We start from the raw sequence: 17913 nt of genomic DNA on the forward strand, positions 1-17913 counted from the left end.
TAGTTTCTGTGATAAATTGTTCTGAGGTAATGAATGAGACACCCACCACTTGACATGCTCAGTAGTTTTCACCTGGAGTCAGTTGGGGGAAATATGCAAATGATCTAACTCCAGTGACCTTGGCAAATAAATTCTACAAGCCAGTTTTAACCAAAATCTGTAACTGAAAATTTAGTTCATCTTGTTAACCCATACAAAAATGCTAATGATCAATTAAAGGGGGTATTTGAAAAAGGAAAAAAAAATGTATATATCCCAACCACTTGGTCATCAATGAAAAAGTGTTGGATGTCCAAGTGTCCTCATTCAGCCTTGTCTGATTTTAGTACTTTAATACGTTAGTCCTTTAGATTCTCATATAGCTTGTGTTTCAAATGAAAGCAGTTATAGGAAGTGAGAACGATGGTGCCATGAAGTAATCATTAAGATGAGAAGGACTCTAAACATGTGAATTCTACTTTCATTCATTGATGGATTTTTTTCTCCCAAGAGGAGCATAGTAGTCAGTGGCATATGCAACCCATGCTTTAGTGAATTTGTTTTTCTTTTTAATTATTAAATATCTACTGATAAATTACTTGCAAATTACACCCCTTGCAGAGAATATGAAGAGACTGACCATATTCCTTTTGATTTTCCAGCTAACCTTAAATCTAGGATTGCTCTTTCACGTGGAATTGAAGATGAATAATAACTTATTTGAGAAAAAATAATTTAAGGTAATGATCGAGGCTCTAAAATCATAGGAAATATTCACTTCAGAAAACACATCTATTCTATATTTGTTTATAGAGAGCTCCCTGTAAATTAATTTTTATATTTGAGCCATCTTATGCATCTTATTTTTTTAAGAAGGGAAATATGTTTGACTTTCAGAAAAACAATATATTAGAAAACTCTTTGGAACCATTAAGATATATTTGCGGCCTTAAATTCTTGGGGTGTAATACTTTTGTCTAAGAATTATAATAGTAGAATAAAGCAAAGTGCTTAGGAACAGAATCTGTTTTTATTAAAATATATATCTTTATTGTGTATGCATTTTTACAAACCTTATTGAGTGGTATTATTTTTTTTAGCCTAGAAAATATTGTAAAATAATGGTAAATGTAAATACTTTAAAATATGTCAAAATTTCTTTCTTCTTTTTTCTTTCTTGCTCATCTTTGCACACAATTAATCAACTATGTGAATCAACTTAATCAGAAAAAGACATTTGTTTACACTTAAGACCTCTGTTTATTGTAATTAAGGCAATATTACAGTTTAAATATAAAGTTTTATATTAACTTTATAATATACTTTTTTATACTGACATGTATGTGTTCCATTAATTAACTATTTCAGCTAAATGAGAGTTAACATATATATGCAATCAATTTTTTTTTTAAGATTTTATTTATTTGACAGAGAGAGACACAGCGAGAGAGGGAACACAAGCAAGTGGGAGTGGGAGAGGGAGAAGCAGGCTCCCCACTGAGCAGGGAACCCGACGTGGGGCTCGATCCCAGGACCCTGGGATCATGACCTGAGCCGAAGGCAGACGCTTAACGACTGAGCCACCCAGGCGCTCCTGCAATCAATTTTTAAAGAATGCAGTAAAACCTCTTAGTACATATCAGACATAATATAATTTTTACCTTTGAAAATATTTTATTGCTGCTAGATTTTTCAAGGGCTTCTTTATTAAAACTAATTATTAAACTCTAGAATTTGTCTTAGCATGCTATGAAAAATGATCCAGGATTTGAAAATGAGATGCAGGGAGGTAAAAGGCTGCTCACACTGAGCAATGGCATATTCCAAGTGACAAAAAATAAAAGGTATTAAATTCTGGTATATTTTGTGTATTAATGGCATAAAATTACAATGGAATATAGAGTAGCCCTGAAGTCAAAGACTTTGCTTTGTATCCAGGCTCCAGCTTCTGCTGCTTCCTAACAGAGTAACCATGAACGAATCACATATTTTCTCCAAAACTGAATTTTTGTATCTGTAAAATGTAATAAATGACAACTTATTATATGGTGTTGTTTTAAAACTGAGCAAGAAGGGGCATCTAGGTGGTGTTGTCAGGTGAGTGTCTCACTCTTGGTTTCGGCTTAGGTCTGATCTCCAGGTTCTGAGATTGAGCCCCCATTAGGCTTGGCACTTAGCATGGAGTCTGCTTGAGGTTCTCTCTCGCTCTTCCTCTGCTCCTCCCTGCTCATGCTCTCTCTCTCTCTCAAATAAAGTAAATAAATAAATAAATAAATAAATAAATAAATAAATAAATAAATAAAAATCTTTAACTGAGTAAGAAAATCAAAGTGCTTTCCAAATTCTATAGCACGTTTTACAGAATTAAAACTTAATTATTCCACAACAATATTAAAGAAAGTCAGTTCACTTTTGTGATTTTTTTCAGTTTCCTATTTTGGAATCTTTATTTCTTTTGTTTAATTCTCATTTCCTTAACTTACTTGTATGGATGGCAGGAAAACACAACTCACTAATAATTTACTATATGAAAAATATTTGTTGTGGACATGCTAGATAAAATTAGACTTACAAGAAAAAGTGTGAGTGACACAGTAATGAAAAACCATCATTTCTGTGTTAGAAAAAAAAAATGAGGCCGAAATGTGGCAAACAGGACTTCCGAGGGGTGGCAGATATGTATACAAGCAACACAGCAGCTCATTTTTTGTGATGACAAGTGCCTTAAGTGAAGTGAAATGAGATACTGTAGAAGTTCAGCTTTCATGTTGTATAAATCTAAGTACTTTTAGAAAATAAGGTTAAGTAATATTTTATCTAATTTAACCTTAGGAGCCTTAGAACAGTAAACAACCCCAAGGAACACATGAAATAAGACACTGTTATCCAAAATGTTTCATGAAGAGAAATAGTCGTATTAATAATTGAAACATAAACATAAAATAATATAAAATATGAACCATTGCTAGGCAGTAGATTTAATGTTAATTCTAGACCCTGAAGAAGTTTTTGAAATATAAAGTTATTGTGGTTTATTAAAAAAAATCTTCAGTATTAATGAATTATTTCTGGAAATTTGTAAGCTTGTACCAATTATAACATTTTGATTGATCACCTTTCAAACCAAATGTTTAAGAACTTAAGATTTGTCTCTTACGCTTAAGTGGCTACCAAATCACTCATTCTATGTAGCATATTGCACAGAAAATATTTTAATTCTTAACTGAATTTTTTCAAAACTCTACATTTTGCAAATTATATAGCCCTATATGAAAGTTAGCAATGAAAAGTATCATCCCACCCATACTGGCCCTACTTAATAGAATGTATCAAAGAAGAAATGACATCTTCATCATTGTCAATGCTGGACGTAGGCATTTATACAATTTTTTTCATTGAAAAGAACTAGGAAGTTCAATCCATTTACCATTCTGCTACTAGAATGACCTTTGAAATAACCCAAACAGATCTTCTGTCTAAACCTCCTCAATGGGTGGTCTTTTTTTAGAATAAAGTTTTGCCTTTAGAATAACATGTGACCTTCTTGCCAAAGCACAGGGGGTAGAGATGACCTGGAGTTTGCTCTTTGCTTTGGGCTCATCTCTAGTCCGGTGGGCTTGGTGCCCTTTCCCATCTTTGCAAATCAGCCTATGATTTCCCTCAAAGCACTTGCCAGGAACTGTTGCTATTGTTATCCAATGTTAATATCTTTTGGGCTCCCTGAGGGTAGGGAATACATTTTTATTTCTATCACTGACATGTAACATCTGGAAGTGGTAGGAAGTTTAAGACAGATAAGTAAATAAAACTAGTTATTTCCCCAACTGGTCTTGAAAAAGCCCAATTTGAGAGCGTCTCATAGGCGTAGGCACTAACTCTTTGGAGTTCTCCAGATGTTTAAGTAATGAAGGTATGAATTGTTCATTGCTTGCTTGTTTAAAGACTGGTTGAATACAGGGCGCTGTTAAGCGTCTGCCTTCAGCTCTGGTCAGGCTTCCTGCTCAGGCCGGGAGCCTGCTTCTCTCTTTCAATCTGCCACTCCCCCTCCTTGTGCTCTCTCTTTCTCTCTCTCTGTCAAATAAATGGATAAAATCTTAAAGGAAAAAAAAAAAAAGACTGGTTGAATATAAGGCTGAGAAAATGATTGAGAAGGTATGTAGCCACTGTTTCCTGAGATGAGACCCAAGAAGCCCGGGTGAGCTGAGAAGAGACAGATTTTGAATGTATTGCTGCCTAACATGGGCTTGAGGGCAAATGCAGCCCTAATGATTTAAGTGTAAAGCAGAATATCTTTAAAAACCTTTATGACCCTGTGTTGAATCAAACTCATCTCTGACCCTTATAGCCACCCACAGTACTCAATCCAATATTTGGAAAATGGGTAGCTTTAAAGAAACTCCTTGGAGTACTGGTTTCAGACCAGACCTCGCTAAATCAAAGAGTGCCAGTTTCCTTTATGCCAAACATTACAATAAACCCCTCTGCAAAAGGAATAAAGACTGCTGAGAAATAACTGAGGAGGCTTTTAATGTCAATAAATGTCATCTTGTGCATCAGTATTGTGAAAGTTTCCTTTTCACAAATGGAAGAGGGATTTTATAAACTCTCCTGTGAAATGATGGGGATTTAGAGCCGGCATTAGTAGACCCTGTAATAAAACAAATCCCTCCTTCAAGTCCCCCTTGAAGTGAAGAATGGCACTTGAACTTTTCATTTGGTAGTATGTGGATTAAAGCTATCCCTCCTCTTACCACTAAGGTGTGTGTCATCTTCTTTGCTATCTTCGTAAATATCCTACTGGGAGAAAGAGGAAGTGGAGAAGAATTGAGAAATAGCCTTTTGGCTTCATTAGACATTATTTGATTAAAGATTTGGAGGGTGCTGTGAAAATACATTTAGTTTTCTGACAATCTTGTAAATGAAGCTCAACAAGTATGCACCAAAGTACTGATCAGATACTTGGGAGGAAGCTTTTACACAGCTGATAGATCCTGCTAATGAATCCTGGATCGGCACAATATTTAATTTGGCTTTTCCTTATATATAGCAGGTATATAAGAATCAGCCAATAGCATGAGGTCAGAGATGTCATTTATTTGGCATATTGTGTTCATTAGAGTTTGTGACATATTCCAGCTTAAAATATTGTGCTATTCAGTGTATACGTATTTATAAAAAATCATTGGGCCATCTCTTGCAAGATTAGAATGTTAAATGGCATTTGTGAAAGACAAAAAATTTGCTTGTAACTTCATTAATTGTTTGGCTAAGGCTTCTTCCTTTATTATTTTTTTTAACTGGAAAATTTGTACACCGCAAATGACTTTAGTTAGCTTCCTAGGTGGCTGCCAAAACCAAATAATCACATTAAACTCAAAGTGCATTTTTTTTATATATTCAAAGAACATAAAGAACACAAAGAACACAGAGCTGGGTTTCTTTATTAATGAAACTATCACTATAAGAAAGACTATAATGATACTAGGTTTATCACTAATAGGAAAGAAAGATAAATAGTAATGTCTATATTTAAGGAACAGTTTATACATTTGTGTATACATTAATTTAACAGCATGATCTTCTGGGTTTCCAGGGACTAAAGCTATACATAACAACAAAACAATTTTATGAAAGTAATTCCCCCCAATTAATTTACATAATTAATGTGCATAATTTACATAATTATTTTCTTCTACGTGAAAATTAAGACTTAAAAATTACAACTTGAATAATTTGTTAGTAAAGTCATTCAAATATTAAAATATATGGTGTTTAAAGTAACGAATACATTAATTAACCCCTAACTCTCTACAGATCTTTAAGTCCGTGAGATTTTGGAGGAAGACTCTAACTCCCCACAGTACAGGATCCACTTCATACCAGTGAATCATATGTATCCTTTCCCCACAACTGAGAAAGAAAAAATGATATTTACACACTTACACCTAGGAGACATAAGCCCTGAAATTCAAGGAGTAATTACAATAGTGATTAGCTACCAAATTATTCTTCGTTCTTTTTTATTTCCACGTTAATTAAATTTCAAATGTAAGAGTTTTATCTTTTAAAACATGCCTATTTCAGTGTTTGCTAATATTTTTTATTTTGGTATAATTATCAGGTTTTCCATTATACCTAATTAAAAATACATCAAATAAATTTAGGGGGTCTTCTTTTCTATGTAAAATATCTTACTCTATTTTCTCTTTCATGGTTCAATTTTGTGGCATGAGTTTCATTAAAAAAGATTTGCTTTTTAAATTTTATTATCAGCAGGCAATTTATAAACCAGCATTTTCTTTAAGTAACTATAAGTATGCAATCAGTATGATTAATTTTGGATGCTTTCAAAATATTTATATCCTCAGTAGCATTCTTTCTACCTAGAAGGTGATAGGAACCTCGTCCTGATTTTTGGCTCCATAGGCATGGTTACCAGATCTTGTGAAGTGACTTCATGAGTTTAATGAGAGTGAAGTATCCTGGAGTACCATTCATGTTTTCCTTCTGATGCCATTTTTAGACAATTGGGGGAAATTGGAAGAGATTGGGGTGCAAAATGGTTCACAATGCTGTGTCTGTAGCATACACATGGCTACTGTTTTGAGACACTGCTGTAGGCTTTCAAACACATTTCCACATACTTTAAATCATTCTAAACAACATTCGTGTAAAAATATCAGCTCTTATTTCAAACTGAAGGAAATTTAGATTCACAGAAAGTTCAACAAACAGTAAGTGTCAAAGTTCCATAAAGTCTAGAACTCAAATCTTTCAATCTCCAAGGCCTTCATTTTTTTAACTATAACATCATAATGTAGCTTTCTGCTGAAACTATATTAATATTTAATAAAATACAATGTCATGACAGTAGAGCATTATCAGACTTTTGTTTTTTAACAAACATCTCAAAAGTAAAAGAAACATGTAAGTGTTTTTCTCTATAGATACTAGCTAGAACCCCACGGGAGGCTAAAAACTTGTTCTAATAATGGCTTATGCACTCAAAACATTTTGGGAGTTCTTATTTTGGAATTGCCTTAAAAGCCTATAGCATTTTCTTTTAAACTCAATGCTTTCAAATCTTGATTTCTGAAGCGTAAATTTGATTTTTTTTTTACATAATCAGAAGCCTTATAGAGGTGAGATATGTGAATGAAGTGATAAAGTTGACTTGTTATTTTGGTTTTGACTTTCAAAATTTTTTTTAAAGATTTTATTTATTTATTTGACAGAGACAGAGATAGCGAGAGCAGGAACACAAGCAGGGGGAGTGGGAGAGGGAGAAGCAGGTTTCCCGCTGAGCAGGGAGCCCGATGTGGGGCTCCATCCCAGGACCCTGGGATCGTGACCTGAGCCGAAGGCAGACATTTAATGACGGAGCCACCCAGGCGCCCCTTGACTTTCAAATTTTGAAACAGATTTTAAGTTGTAGGTTGTATCTAAAGGTAACTGTAAGAGAAATATTTAAAAATAGTTTTCTTAATAGCACCAATAGAACATTAAGCAAGCTATCTATGTCTGCCTTGAAGGATAGCTTCATTTGGATTTTTTAGGACTGAAAGAATCATCCACAATTCTATTTTATCTGTATCTATCTATCTATCTGTCTATCTATCTATCTATTTACACACACACACACACTGATATATATAAAAACAGGTTTTATATTTGAGTGTGTATAAGATATGTAGACTATGTCTAACATATGCTTCATATCAAAATGTGTATAACATATGCAGAGAGACACACTAACATGTCTTGTATTTCAATTTTATGAAATATGAATGTAGTCAATTTCAATCTAAATCATGCAGATCATCTATGTAACTTAGATGTTACCTAGACTTCTCCCAAAGGAATGACTTATGTTCCTTAGTGAATGAATTTGAAGTGACAGTTGAGAGGGTCCAGCGCCAGCCTATACTGCTGAGGAGTCTAGCCTGTCTCTGGTCCACATCAACAGAGCAGTCACCACTGTTTGAGAATGAATTAGACTACATTGATCCTTTATTTCTTTAAATACAAATTCTGGAGCCCATTAACTCACCTATCCCCACTTCCCTTCCCAAGTTCACAAGCCAAATGCGCCCTCCCCCTCAAAAAAAAAAACAATTTTGGAGTAATAGTTCAATTAAGAGAAGAATAATTTAAAAATAAATTTGCCTATGGAAATTTCTTTTTCCAAGTTCACATCCGATGAGTAATGGGATGAGGTCATAACAAGTGTTGGAAGGAGATGCATGTCACACAACGGCATGAACACCCAATCATTATACTTATGAACTACAAAAGGATCCTGGAAATTACTTCTTAAAATTTTTTTTAAGATTTTATTTATTTATTTGAGAAAGAGAGAGCATGAGTGGGGGGAGGGGCAGAGAGAGAGGGAGAAGCAGACTCCCCTTTGAGCGGGAAGCCCATTGCTGGCCTCCATGCTCTGGGCTCCATCCCAGGATTCTGAGATCATGATCTAAGCCAAAGTCTGCCGCTTAACCACTGAGCCTCCCAAGTGCCCCCTGGAAATTTCTGCCCCCTTCCCTCCCTTTCTCTCTCCTTTTATCCTTGAGTCCCACTGCTCTCAAAGCAAAATAAAGAAGAAATATGTGGGTGGTGGGACAGTGAGTCCTTATAAGAGGAAGGCTAAATTGGAAATAGCTTACGAAGAACCAAAATCAATCTCAAACTATCAGTTTAATTTTATAATCATGTTGTAGAGTCATTAAAGAAGCTTGGTTATTACCATCGAGATTTCTTTTCTGGTTTAAAAGGTGAGAGGTTAATGGCTCATTTACTGAGGTATGCAGTTTTCTTTCATTTTTCACTTACAATTATCTTCACTTGTTTTAAAATGCAATGCAGTCTCCAAAATATTATTGTAGTTATTCATTATTTCTGTCAACTAAACTTTCTAAATCATAGATTTAAATGAATCACAAATAAGCATTAATAGATTTCAATCACTGAATGCCCACTTCCTGGAAGAAATGAATGGGGCAGATTTACTTTGGAAAATTTGCTTTCCGTGGCAGCTGGAGCACTGGGGCTCAGCAGATGTTAGTTTCTAAAAAGCTGGTATTCACTTTGGAAATGGACTCTGGATGTCGGTGTTGTCTTTCTCCATTGAATCAAATGTTTGTTGACAGAGCAATGTCAATGCTAATATATTTTTGACTGAAACAGTGGTAACTTCACAAAGCATCTGTGTTCTGTAAGCACTTCAGTGTGGTGCCTAGGTTGCCTGATATCTTAAGGCAAAGTCATGATTTCTAAACAACAGACCCTAAACTTCCTTTGAGGTTTTCATAGTTAGATCCAATTTTAGATAGGTAACATAAAACCAACTGTCCTTAAATTTAGTCTAAAAAATTACAGTGGTTTCATCAAGGAGTCATAATGTTTACAAATATAGAAAATCTCAGTTGTAATCACTATGGTAACATACACATTTGCATTGTTTATGAAATTAAAATCAACAACTTTTTTATATAGACTGCATTAGTTCTGTAGTTCACCAGGCTCCATGATAATTGACATCTCTCTAACACTTAGAATCCAGGTTACTATCCGGGGAGTGGTGTTATAATGAGGTTGTTGCCATAGAAACTTTGCAATCACTGACGCACTTATACTATTGGACCTTAAATGCTATGGCAAATTTAGAATTTTAAACCATTTAGAAACGGAACGAATTCTGTGGGGATAGTGTATTATTCTTTTATCTGAAGTAAACCACTTGGGGGAACTAATTATTTTGAAAATCGAGGAAAGGTGCTTATTAGCACAATGGTGCCATTTGAGATCTAAGGCTTAGAGAAGAATTTGGTCTGGCAAATGCAGTTTACCAATAGAAATCCAGTGTCAGAAAATCCCAATGAATGTCAGTTTGATTTGGGATTGTTAATACTTAAAATAGCATGGAAAATGTTTTATACACATGAAATAAATAAGCTTGCTAAGGAAATATAGAAATGATAGATTGCCTGTCTTTAAACTATCAATTAACTATTAAATTTCTGTTTGAGATTGAAGCAGAAAATATTTTATCCTCCAAATCACGTTACTATTATAATCATATTATCTGCCTCTAATGTTAAATACAGGCTTTAGAATAAAATGGGTTTATTGCTTTATGGAACTGTACTGCCTTATAGTCATATTCTAAACTACTATTGCCAATTACCCTTTGAAGATAAAGCCCACTGGGATGATGGCCATCAAAGGAAAATATAGATTAGAATATCTCAATAAAATCAAGAAACCATGTTGAATCTGGTTTTGCACATGCATTACTGTTGAATAATGAATTTTCCATCATTATGTATTGTGGCGTATGACAGAAGATTACAGTGACTATATATATGTACTGGATATTAACCTGTTTTCTTCGCATTTTTATTCTGTATAAATAATGTTTCCAAGCAGAAATGCACTAAGTTATTGCATGAGAGCTCATTTCCTGTTCATTTATTAAAAAATCATCCGTCATGGCAAGAGCCACTGTGCTGGCGCCTGGGTGGTTAAGTCGTTAAGCATCTTCCTTCAGTTCAGGTCATGATCGCAGTGTCCTGGGATCGAGCCCCGCGTCGGGCTCCTTGTTCAGTGAGAAGCCTGCTTCTCCCTCTTCCACTCCCACTGCTTGTGTTCCCTCTCTCGCTGTGTCGAGATTTATTTATTTATTTATTTATTTATTTATTTATTTATTTATTTAAATAAATAAATAAAATCTTAAAAAAAAAAAAAGAAAGAGTCAACAGTATGTTTAGAGGAGAGAAGTGAGTTCAAATTAAGGAAGATCTACTTGAATTAACAAAAATGAATTCCAACTTTTGGAATTACATGTCTTTTGAAAGTTATCAGTAGTGCTGTTTAGAGTGCATTTCTCCTTTGTTTTCTCATTTAGCCGTGACTTAGTCCATTTAGATTGCTCAGAATAATATGAGGTCCCAAGTAAATTAAGGTTGATTTAACTTTAAGGTTGACTCTATAATTTCTCTCAATGTGTTACTCATCTATTTACTATAGCTCTACTTCTATGAGTGATAATAACAAAAAGAGTAATTTTATTTATTTTACTAACTTTGTCCCTGTTCAAGACAACTTAGATTTTTAAACTGTAGAGTTCAGGTTTTGTTTGTTCTGTATTTAAAGTTACAATAGGGTCTTAAAAACTGAAAATGAATACACATTTGAGAGTTTTTATGATAAAAGTAAAATATGTTTTCTAAGCTGAAAAGAAATTAAAGGAACATTTTAAGAATCCTCAAATGGGCCAGTTTCCTGTAATATCTACTTCTAAGTAATTCTTAACACTATGGAATAGTTTTGGTAATTCAAATATTCTTTAAAATTCATCAGTGCCCTTTGAACTATTGTAAACATTTCCCTAAATGTTTACAAATGCAATTGTTCTATTACAGAGCATCAAAGAAGATTTAAGATTCAATGAGGCCTAAATGTATGTGGCACTCTTTTTTTTTTTTTAAAGATTTTATTTATTCATTTGACAGAGAGAGACACAGCGAGAGAGGGAACACAAGCCGGCGGAGTGGGAGAGGGAGAAGCAGGCTTCCCACTGAGCAGGGATCCCGATGCGGGACTCGATCCCAGGACCCTGGGATCATGACCTGAGCCGAAGGCAGACGCTTAAGGACTGAGCCACCCAGGTGCCCCTGTATGTGGCACTCTTGATGATGTCCTTGAAACTACTGAAAATATTTATTGAAAGCACACTTTCTACATCTGACCCCAAGCAAATTTCCTTCTTTATCTTTGTCAGGTTAGAGTTAATGTGGTGAGGTAGAGGAATATGAGCAGGAGGAGAATATCTACGTACTCTTGATTTGCTGATGGTAGAGGACCGTGCAAGAGAGTAAGATTTTTTGTCGCTTATCCTTGTTCTTCTAGAACATTAAAAAGTAGAGAATTTAGATGGGGAAAATTATTAGACTTCGATGCTTCATTTTCAGGGACTTGTAAGGAGAAAAAGTGACACCATGTGATTTATCCTCATGACAAGATTGTAAAGAGAACAAGAAGTACAAAAACTCAATCTGTTGTTGTTACATTATTTACATTTGTACATGATGTCTTCTTTATCCTGAATGCCATATTTGAGTGCTTCAGAATGGTAATATAGAATCTTCATAAAGATTTACAGAGCCAACTTCAAACAACTAACTTCTTAATTTAATGGTAATTATATGGTTTAAAAATGTACTTTCTTTTTGTGGCATTTTTTCAATAGATAGCTCTCTGTATGCTGACATTAAATCATTTTGATGTCCTTCAAAATACATACTAGCTTACTTAAGTTTTGAAATGTAAAGATCTATTTAGCTCTACATTTAGCAACTTTAAAATTGAAAAGTACCAGATATGATTTTCCAAATAATTTTTCAAATCAGTAATCTAACTTTAAAATGTTAATTGCTAATCCCCAAATCAAAATATTATATGAAATTAAACTGTTGCTTTCCTTTTTGCACATGTGCTACATTGCAGAATAAAATGTGATGCTTTCTTTATAAATACCAATCAACTCAAATGCCTTGCTCATGTGTGAAATGGGTCAAAAGCATTCAACTGAAACATGATGGAACTGCATCATTTTAAAGAAAATGAAGAACTTTAAAATGAAATTTTCACTGATTACTTTTTCTAACAGATATGTTTGAAAGCTTTCTTATAAAATAGGTGCTGTTTGACACTATGAATAAGAGATCATCCCTTTTCTCCAAGTGTTACATTCGAGTAGAAGGACTGCTAGCATGAGAAGTTCCAGTTTTGTACTAGGCAAAATCGATACATCAGGATTCTTGGGAAAACAGATTTTTTGTAGTGATAATCACAGCAGACTGTGGACTAAGATAATCTAGTGGTTTGTCTAAACATGCACATAAGAAATTATAATGGTCAATAATTGCATAGTCACTTCGCCAGATTTTTTTCTAAAAGAGTTTACATCTGCTGTTTTATGTGACTTCGTAAGGGCTCTATGGAATAGTAACATAGAGCTGATGCATTTTAAGAATAAATGAGTTAATAGAAACATCTAGTTTCATAGCCAGGAGTCAGGGACTGAATTCTGTGGTCAGGGACTTTTCCTCCCATCATGATATGAGGTTTATGCTTCATTTATTGGAACAAATGGATTATAACATATGGTAAATGGTTACGGCATAGTTAATATCACATTGGAATCAGAATTGGTACAAAAGAACCTTTGTAGAGTACACATTATTTGGGGTCATGTGAATAATGGAAATGATTTCTTTACCTTGCTTGTCAGATTATGTCTCAGGATATTCTACTTTCCCTGTGCCTTACTTAAAACTCCTTAGTGAGATTATTTTCTGGGTAAACATTCTCTGGTATCTAGTCCTAGTGTGATACAGAACAAAGTTGTGTTCTTTGATTAATCTATTGCTATTCCATCAAATCGGTAAATTTCTCCCTTAATATCTTTTGCATAAAATATTGTTGATAATGTTCCTGCCTTCTCATACAGGACGGTGTGGCTAGAACTAAGTAAAACAAGTCTATAGAGTTCTGTCAACTTTTCCAAAAGGGAATGCGAGTATAATACAATTGTTATTTATTTGGGTTTATAAGAAATAACACTAGGGCACCTGGGTGGCTCAGATTGGTTAAGCATCTGCCATATGCTTAGGTTATGATCCTGGGTCCTGGGATTGCCCAGGCATCATTGGACTTTCTGCTGAGTGGGGAGTCTGCTTCTTCTGCTCCCTCTGCTTTCTCTATAGCTCTCTTGCTCTCTCTCTCAAGTAAATAAAATAAAGTCTCAAAAAAAAAAAAAATAAGTCTAGCACAGAAAGGATAGTTAAGTAGACTAAGATCTGGCACCTACAATGAATTCCAGTTAATGTCACCTTGGTTTTCACAGTTGCTGATACATAGGACTGTTTTCCAGGCATTGAATGGAACTACAAAGTAATTTCATATTGGATCCCAAGTGATCTTGACATGGTAATGTCTTCCGGTTTCTTGGGGTTGGATTCTAATCCAGAGATGCTACATGCAACAATTTAGCAACAAACATCTATTTTCTAATCTGTTTGTAAAAATGATCAAATTTACAAAGTTAAGATGTAGCATTACATGTATTAAATACTCAATGTTAGCATTAGCTAAGCTCCTTTCCAATTCAAAGAAAAAATACAAATTTGAAGGAGGTATTTTCTGATTTTAGGAGGGGTTAACTTGGAAACTGAATAAACCTAAAAGCCACTGGAGTATGGTTTAATGCCTGGAGATTGTAATTAACTAAGACCTGTAATACCCCTATGAGAACTTAGAGAATGTTTAAGTCATTGGTTACATCTGTCTCATTTGTGTGGTCACCTTAGTTGTTGCTTTGTTCTTAAATATAATGAAACAAAAATTTTAATTAAAAGATACACACATACACATGCTGCAGCTTAGTGGTTGTTTGTATATACTATACTAGATATTTTAAGTACTTAATGAATATTAGGAAACTATAAACTATGGAGTCTATTGAACTACTTACTCCCTTGAAATCAATTTACTCCACAGTAATGGCATATCACAGGTTCTTATTAAGGGATTTTTTTTTTTTTTTAACTGTGAGGTGCTAAAGAGGATACTGTAGCATAATACACATTTGGTAACTTATACTCTTGTGCATTGTCTCACGCCTTGCTAAAAACATACACATCCCATTGCGAGTAGGTTCTAAAATATAGGGGTCCACCTGCTGATTTTAAAAAAGACTTTTTATATATGCATATTTTATCCATTTTTTTGTTGTTCTCTCTGAACAGAAGACTCTTTTACCATTTTAGTCAGCATTTTACAGTTTGAAATTAACACATTGCTTACCTAACCATAGTACCTAAAGTGTGGCTAATTTTAGGGTCAATTCACATAAATGCTACAGACATTCACTGCACTGTAGCAGCATTTAGGTGCATATGAGGTAGAAGAGACTTGGCATCCGATCAAATCTTTATTAAATTCCTTCCTGAATTATTTTCTCCTGTTTTTAAGTATCTATTCATTTATAGAATCCAAAAATCTTAATATGGGAAGGCAACTTACTCACTTTAAATTACAGTGTATTTTTACTGGGTATTTACCCCAAAGATACAAATGTAGGGACCCGAAGGGGTATGTGCGCCCTGATGTTTATAGCAGCAATGTCCACAATAGCCAAACTATGGAAAGAGCCAAGATGTCCATCCTCAGATGAATGGATAAAGAAGATGTGGTATATATATACAATGGAATATTATGCAGCCATCAAAAGGAATGAGATCTTGCCATTTGCAACGATGTGGATGGAACTGGAGGGTATTATGCTAAGCAAAATAAGTCAATCAGAGAAAGACAAGTATCATATGATCTCATTGATATGAGGAATTTGAGAAACAAGACAGAGGATCATAGGGGAAGGGAGGAAAATATTAAACAAGATGAAACCAGAGAGGGAGACAAACCATAAGAGACTCTTAATCTCAGGAAACAAACTGGGGGTTGCTGGAGTGGTGGGGGGTGGGAGGGATGGGGTGGCTGGGTGATGGACATTGGAGAGGTATGTGCTATGGTGAGCACTGTGAATTGTGTAAGACTGAAGACTCACAGACCTGTACCTCTGAACAAATAATACATTATATGTTAAAAAAAAGAAACAAATAATACATTATATGTTAAAAAATAAAAGAAGACGATAATAGGAAGGGAAAAACGAAGGGGGGGAAATCGGAGGTGGAGAAGAACCATGAGAGACTATGGAGTCTGAGAAACAAACTAAGGGTTTTAGAGGGGAAAAGGGAGGGGGATGGGTTAGCCTGGTGATGGGTATTAAGGAGGGCATGTATTGCTTGGATCACTGGGTGTTATATGCAAACAATGAATCATGGAACACTACATCAAAAACTAATGATGTAATGTATGGTGACTAACATAACAAAATAAAATTGAAAAAAAATTAGAGTGTATTTTTATCACTTTATTTTAAACTAATAGCTAATATAATATTAACTGGTAAATTATAGCCTAAAATAAGCATGTTGAATGAAATATTTTGAATCTACTTTCTATGCCTACTGGACTGATGACTCTTTTTGCTAACAGTAAGTACCGTTTAATATTTATGGATTTTACAACAGCATAAGGTTAAGTGGTCCCTCATATGTCAATCTTGCATATTCTGTGACCACCTTAAACTTTAGTTTATCTTTGTGGGGCCCAAATAAAGCCGGACTGAACACTGAAGCCAAGTTCAAATATAAAGTCATAATCAAGGATATACCAGCCCAACAGCCAAAAATTATGGAAAAGGAGTTTAAATCATTGCATGTCTCTAAAAAAATTATAAAATAGTTGCTTTGCCTGCACCATATCTTCTTTTTTTAATTCTTTTTTTATTATTATGTTAATCACCATACATTACATCATTAGTTTTTGATGTAGTGTTCCATGATTCATTGTTTGTGCGTAACACCCAGTGCTCCATGCAAAACGTGCCCTCTTTAATACCCATCACCAGGCTAACCCATCCTCCCACCCCCCTCCCCTCTAGAACCCTCCATTTGTTTTTCAGAGTCCATCGTCTCTCATGGTTCGTCTCCCCCTCTGATTTGCCCCCCTTCATTCTTCCCCTCCTGCTATCTCCTTCTTCTTTTTTTTTTTCTTAACATATATTGCATTATTTGTTTCAGAGGTGAAGGTCTGTGATTCAACAGTCTTGCACAATTCACAGCGCTCACCATAGCACATACCCTCCCCAGTGTCTATCACCCAGTCACCCCATCCTTCCCACCCCACCCCCCACTCCAGCAACCCTCAGTTTGTTTCCTAAGATTAAGAATTCCTCATATCAGTGAGGTCATATGATACATGTCTTTCTCTGATTGACTTATTTCACTGAGCATAACACCCTCCAGTTCCATCCACATCGTTGCAAATGGCAAGATCTCATTCCTTTTGATGGCTGCATAATATTCCATTGTATATATATACCACATCTTCTTTATCCATTCATCTGTTGTTGGGCATCTTGGCTCTTTCCACAGTTTGGCTATTGTGGACATTGCTGCTATAAATATCGGGGTGCACGTACCCCTTTGGATCCATACATTTGTATCTTTGGGGTAAATACCCAGTATGCCTGCACCATATCTTTTTAAGAGTCACTTTCAAATTCTTCCTGCTCCTGTTGTAGAAGTTAATCACTTCAATGGCACCTGCTCTGTAACTTTCTCTCCTTTCTTGTGCTGAACTCTCCAAACATGTTCTGTCTTTCTTCTGGCCAAAATACAGGTTTAGTTTTCCAAACATCCCTGTGCTGCCAGCATGCATCACAAAGCACACACTCCTGGATATCTGCTCAGCTCACCCCAGTAGCTCCTTTCTATGTTACTATCTTGCCTTTCTATCTTTTCTGTGATTCACACATTCAATGAATATGTGATACGGACAGTGGGAAGAGAGGCAAATTTTCAACACTGTATTTTGTTTTACCTGTTATATTTATTCTCTTGGCTTTTTCAAGAGCTTCTTGCAAAAAAAAAAAAAAAAAAAAAAAAAAGGAATGAGCTACACTAACTATCCATTCATTGTATCCAATTTGTTATACTGAAGTGGGATGAAGGATGATTTTATGTAATGGCCTACATAAGGTATTATTTCATACATTTTGGGGTCAATAAAAGTGATTCTGCCCTCAAGGAACGTAATAAATAGCTGACTAGAGACTGGGGAAAGAAAGAGAAAGCAAAATTGCTCTTGTTTTCATGGAACTCATGGTCTACTAGGAAAGCTAATATTTGTATTATAATTACCAATAATGAGTTTTAGTTACTGCAGAAGAAATGTAGACATAGTAACAAAATGAAGAGGGCATTCAGAGAAGTTCTGATTTGGATGAGGAAAAAATCTGAGTTATGA

At 34.8% G+C, this 17913-nt stretch overlaps 1 protein-coding gene and 1 non-coding gene across 2 annotated transcripts in view; one reads left to right on the forward strand and one right to left on the reverse strand.

Annotated features, from left to right (window-relative positions):
* Positions 1-17913, forward strand: part of LRP1B (LDL receptor related protein 1B) — a 1834834-nt gene that overhangs the window by 20627 nt on the left and 1796294 nt on the right. The gene's annotated exons all lie outside the window — the stretch shown is intronic.
* LOC118012777 lies at positions 8173-8277 on the reverse strand. Its single transcript, XR_004679836.1, has one exon. It is a non-coding gene; the product is annotated as a small nucleolar RNA U13 (small nucleolar RNA).

This window comes from Mirounga leonina, unplaced genomic scaffold (assembly GCF_011800145.1).
Source record: "Mirounga leonina isolate KUSES-001 unplaced genomic scaffold, KU_Mleo_1.0 Mir_151, whole genome shotgun sequence".
NCBI classification, from domain to species: domain Eukaryota; kingdom Metazoa; phylum Chordata; class Mammalia; order Carnivora; family Phocidae; genus Mirounga; species Mirounga leonina.